This window comes from Antrostomus carolinensis, unplaced genomic scaffold (assembly GCF_000700745.2).
Source record: "Antrostomus carolinensis isolate BGI_N321 unplaced genomic scaffold, ASM70074v2 scaffold24072, whole genome shotgun sequence".
Taxonomy (NCBI): domain Eukaryota; kingdom Metazoa; phylum Chordata; class Aves; order Caprimulgiformes; family Caprimulgidae; genus Antrostomus; species Antrostomus carolinensis.
The window spans coordinates 5954-11906 of NW_010300497.1; positions in this window are offsets into that span (position 1 = coordinate 5954).

The following is a 5953-nucleotide window of genomic DNA, read 5'->3' on the forward strand; positions in this document are numbered from 1 at the left end:
GAGAGGCACCAGGACTGACACGAGCAGAAGCTTTGGCCTTTCAGCTCGGTGTGGAGAGAGCGTGGCAGGGTCTCTGCAAAGTAGCTCAGAAACATTTCCGGAGTGGAGCCAAATTGTGCTGAAACTTGACTTGAAGCTCTTGAGAACTGGATTCTGCACCTCTCCTTTGCTGTAGGTTATTAGAGGTAGAGTAGGCATTGGGTAGGAGTAAATAGAAGCTGTAGTTTTAGTAGTGTGTCTTAGAGTTGCCAAAAGTAAAGAGTTCCTTTTTTGGTTACAAAAGCACTTAGAACTTTTAAAGTGAGCAATATAATTTAACAAGAGTATAGTTGTAGTGTAAGAATCGATAAACAAGCCTTTAAAAAAAAATATAAATGACTCTTGGAGTAATTTCTACCCAAGTCTGGAGAAAGAGTTGGACCCACGGAGCTGGGAGCACAAGTCTCACATCCTTCCGGTAAAGCATGAGGCAGGCTGAGAACCAACACCTTCAGCTCATGCAAGCAGCAAAGCTGGGGCTGGGGCCGCCGCTTTGCCCAGGTGCCAGCGTCTGAAGTCCCCTGGGATACCCCGGCATGGCTGGGGACAGTGTCCCGGGCCCAGAGCACAGGCCATGTCTTGAGGAGGAGAGGGGGGCTTTGGAGTTGGTATAGAGGTATCCATCTGTCTTGGCAATGCTTCTTTTTATTTGCTGTTTTTGTTACATTTTCCTGTTTTGGGGTCTTTATATTGATGTTGAAGAACCGCAGAGTTCTGTGTGCAATGTAACCTTTTCCATGGACAGTCATTTACAAATTTAAAAGAAAAAATGGAAAAAAAAAAAAAAAGAAAAAATTGAGAAGAAGAAACCCTTTTGTCTCCTTGTTTCTCTCCAGACCCCTGGCTCTGTCTGACCCTCTCCCTGGGAGGCAGGGGACATCTCACCTACCCAGCCGTGGTACATGGGTGCTATCACCCTCTTCTGTGGCAGCACAGTGATTCCCTGTGAGGAAACTGAGGCACAAACACCACCCATGTGGCAATGGTTATGCACCATCTGTGGCACAAGGGTGGCAGTGGCCTGGGAGCTGCTCCCAATCCCTGGAGCATCCCTCCCTGCCCCTGTGGGGAGCTCCTTGGGGTGACATGGAGCGTGCCTGGCCCTGTCCCTTTGCTTATATCATGTCCCCACCCAGCCCTGTAGATGCCCTGAGAAACTCAAGCGGCTTCGCATCCCCCCTGGGCACAGGGCGGTGAGAGGTGCTGCACAAAAGGTGCAGGAACAGCCCAGCCCTCCGAGGCCAATTACGCCAAGGAGCAGTTGGGCTCAAAAGAAAAAAAGTAAAAAAAGGTGAAGAATAAACCCTTCTGTCTCCTTGTTTCTCTGCAGCCGCGCCCCCCCCCGGTTCTGTCTGACCCTCCTTCGCTGGGGAGGGCGGTGGGACCGGTCCCCTGGACAGCGTTGCTGAGAGCTCAGCCGGGCTGCTGGGTCTCAGCCGGCGGTCAGTTTGCAGCGGAGGGGGTTTATTTTTATTTTAATTTTTACTTCCATTGTTTATTTTCAGCCGTCCCCCCTGCCCCGACCCCTGCAGCCACCGCTCCCGGGATTTCCCTTCCAGCGGGCACAGGAGTTCCCAGGGGCTGGGTGCTGACCCCGGGGATCGAGCATCCGAACAACCTGTCCCTGCCCTGAGCTTTATTTTGGGGGAACAAGCCCGTTTTGCGGGCCCGGGGCAGGTCGTTCTGCGCGCCCCGTGCCCTCCTCGCGCCCCGGCGGCCGTTGAGAACCGCATCGTTCGAGCGGCGGAGCCTCCAGCCCAGCCCCGCCGCCGCCGCGCAAGCGGGACTCGGCTCCTCCGTCCCGGACGGCCCCGGGGGGTTCTCTCCTCCCCCCAAATCTCCGGATTTCGGGTTTACAGCCCAGCGGCGCGAAGCCAGACAACGCCTCCCCAGCCCGGGAATAACGGGAGTTGGAATCTGCCGGCTCGCTCGGAGTGCGGGTGTGCTTGGGGGGGTGTGGGGGGTGCGTGCTCCCCGCCCCGGGTGGGTTTGGGGGCGGCAGGTGAAGGGAGGAGCAGAAATAGCACGTGCCACTTGGAATGGTGGGAATCTGGAAAGGGGTGGTCTGGCCCCCAGTCAGTGGCTGCCCAGTCTCTCTCCATCATTTCTGAGCATCACCAGGAGCAGGGATCCCTGTCTACACCCAGCCTGGTGCCTTGCTGTCCAGCTTGGTGCCTTGGATGGCACCTCCAGGATATCCCATTGCACTGGGGACACAGCTCTTCTCGTCTCCCCAGCATGTGAGGAGCACCCTATCACCTCCCTGGTGATCTACTGGATCCCATCAGCACCAGACACTGCAGCACTGGGCCTCAGAGCTGCCTGTTTGCCCTGTACTGGTCACAGCTGCTCCCAATCCAGCCAATCTCAACCCAAAATAAAGGCTGGGCTCACTGCAGGGGCTGGCCTTGCCTTGTGCGTGCCTTGTGCTGGGAGGGCAGGATGCAGCCCTCGGGATGAGGTAGGATTATCCCTATGGGGGATAGCTTTGATGTGTCTGGGGGGGCTTTTGGGGGTAGATCTGGGCTCTACTTGCAGTTTAGGGACTGTGAACCCTAAAAGGCAATGGGGAATCCCTGTTCTGGCTTTTGCTTCCCCCCAGTAGTGGTGGCAGTGGCAGAGCTGCAAAAAGCCAGCAGCTCCTGGGTTCACTTCTTTATTTTGTTTTGCCAGCCACACTTGTGTAGTTTCTGTTTTTAAACCCCCTGGAAAAAGAGGAGCCCCCAGCACCCCCACCCTGCCAGGGAGCTGAGAAAAACAACCTTGCCAGGAAAAAATATTCCAGCTGGCTGGAGCCAGTTGAGAGTTTTAAAGTGAGAAAGGGTGAATATAAAGGAGGCACCAGGCGAGGCCTGAAACAACCTTGTTTTGTTCAGCTCCTGAAAGCAACAAAACCAACTTGGATGTGATTTTTTTTTTTTCCTTTCAATAAGATGGTTTGGTAGGGGGGTGGTTATTTTTTAAGCAGCAGCCAGGAGGTACACGAGTGGGGGTGCTGTGGGGTGGGAGCATGGCTTCCCGTGGGTGTGGAGGTAGGTAGGACACCGTGCTGCTGCCCACACAAAGCCTGTGTGTGCTCAAGGCGAAGCACGGTGCCAAGAGGGACATTGGGACCAGGCCTGCCCGGGCTTGCTGGTAGCAGTGGGGCTGCAGCCTGGGGCTGCTCCAGCTCCATGGACTGCCCTGGCTCACCTGGCACAGGGTGGTGATGGGTTGGGGACCCCCAGGCTGGTGGTGTCCTCTCCTGTTCTATGTGTGGGCATTGTGCAATGAAAACCCAGACCACTGCAGCCCAAAGCCATCTGTGTTTTGGGGCATCCTACCATCAGCACCTACCAAAGTGGGTTTGGGAAGTGCCCAGCTCCAAAAAACTCCCTGCAAATTCAGCCTTGGCAGCCCTACCCAGGTCCTTCCCCAGCTGGTTATTAAGCACATGGCAATTATTCCCTTATTATTTATTTCTGCTATTCCGTGCAGCCGTCCCCTCATCCATCATCCCTCGCTGATGGGCAAACATTGACACCTCAAACCAATCTCCCGTTCACAGAGTGGGGGGGAAATATACACACAAGCCCTTCTTTTCTCTCCTTTTCTTGCCATGTCTTTTTTTCCCCTCCATTGAGTGCGGGGCTGGCACGGAGCCATTCTGGCAACAGCCTGCTTTCACTTGCTAATCATCCTAAATATTGAAAATCAACGCCTAGAATAAACAGCTCAAAGATTGGGGCCATCTCTACTCTGTTTGGAAATGCTAATCTTGCTGTCTTTTGTTTTCTTTGCGTGGATTTGGTGCTGTGGTTTGGAGGAGGTCACAGCTCATGGGTTCTCCCTCCACCCCCAGATTTTTCTCTTTTTTTTTAATTTTTTTTTTTTCTCTTCTCCCCTCATCGTGAAAAATTCAGACCATTTTAACATCCTAGGCTGGGACAGCCGGAGCGGTGGGGAGGAGAAGGGGGAGACAAGATGGAGAAGGGTAGGGAATGGACTTGCCTTGCATAGCAATGAAAGAACCTCCAAAGTCTGGGGAAAAAACAGGTTCCCAAATGTGCATTTAGGAGTTCAGGTGGGTGAGAAATCCCATGAGAACCAAGGTTGGGCAGGGAGCTCTGGTCCTGGGTACAGCAGGTCCCTGCGAGGGATGGGGATGGCATTGGGGCAGCCTGGCCCCCAGCCCTGTGATGAGGGGAATAGCTGGGGGACTCCCTGCCCCTGCAACACTAGGGGTTTTATGTCTGAGGGGAGGGAGGTGCCATAGCAAACCCCAGACAGGCTGTGATGGGCCCCAGAGCTGGACCCCAATGTCTTTCCCTGGAGGGATCAGGCTGGATGCAAACACCTTTCTGTGGGGTCACAGGAGCTCTGGCAAAGGTGGCTTTGAGCACAGAGAGGGGGGGAAAAGCCTCTTTTCTGCTTTCCCAGCAGTGAGTGACCTTGCACTGCTAGCAGAGCCCAGTGGGACCTGCGGCATTTGTGTAGCTTGGATGGCTTACAGCAACCTGATGGGGAAACTGAGGCAGGGCAAGGTGGTGGTCTGATGTGGATCAGAACCTGATTACCTGGGCATGCCTGCACACTCGTGTTTTTGGTGATGTTATTATTAGGCCAGGCACAGGGAGTACACCCACTGGCATCTAGCAAAGCTCCCCTCCAGTACCTGCCTCCCTCCGCACCCCAGGGAGCCCCGGGACGGGTCAGTGGGCCGTTGCCAGTGGCCGTTCCCGTTCCCAGTGGTGTGGCCGGCACAATACACCGGCAGGCTGGGGCTTGCCCTGCGGTGGGGGGAGTGCCAGCAGCCACTTGCCCAAGCCACAATGCAACAGCCTCTGCGTAAATGCCATCATGAAGAGACAGTTGGCATGCTGTCCCTTCCTCCTCCTCATCCCCCTTGACGCGTGCCAAGGTGGGGGGCTGCAGCCCTGCAAGGCTCTTGCTCCTCCAGCCCAACCCAAGACACAGAAAGTGGTCCCCGTGGGCCACGGGGGACGGGGGGATGCATGCAGCCCCCACAGCAGAGGGGCTGAGCTGCAGGAGTGGTGCCAGCATCGCCTCCTTCTTTGGGAAACCACGTCACAACGAGGTTGAAACTTGGCTGGTTTGCAAACAAGCACTAGAGCCACGGGGATTTCTTTGCAAAGGCTGTTTTTTCAGGTGACTTATTTCCAGGTTTGGAGCGTTACGGCCATCCCACGTCCTGAGATAGTTTGGGGGTTTTTTTCACTGCCAGAAGGACAGTGAGAAACTTAAGAAATTCAAAGCAAACACCCTCCTTTGGTGTCTGACTCCAGAGGATGGGCCTTCAACCCCCCCAAAAAGGTGCAAGCAAGGGCAGGCTGTGGGCTCTGCACCCAGTGGACCCAACCCACCCATGGGTGCTGCTGCAGGCAGCAAAGCAGCATAAGGGCAAGCAGGTGCAGGGGGGACCTGCACCCCTTGGCAGACCCTGTGGCCTTGCTGGGTGGCTTCTCACTGGCCCTGGGGTCACTGAGCGCATTGCTGCCAGGGGGACAGAGCCAGATGGAGCCCTGCGTGGCCTCACCCGTTCCTGTCACATGGGGGAATGCACACCCAACACCGACCCATGTGGCAAATACCCCCCTTCCTTCCCCAGCAACACAGCGTAGAATGAAAATGAGCATCGTCCCCAGCCTGGCCCCCAGCTCACAAACTACAGGTGCCCTGCAGTTCCACTGTCCCAGGGACTGATGCTCCCAGAGCATCCATGCACATCCCACCCACCCCAAACCCAGCTGGGAACTTCAGCTGCTGCTCTAGGGAAGAGAGGAAGGAGTTGGTCACATGCTGGGTGGCAGAGTGTTGGTCCTCAGCATGTGTCAGCTCCTCAGTGGCCCAAGGGGCTTGGCTGCACAGGATGGGGTCTGTGCCCTGTTCTCCCCACTCTGGTGGAGCGCTAAGT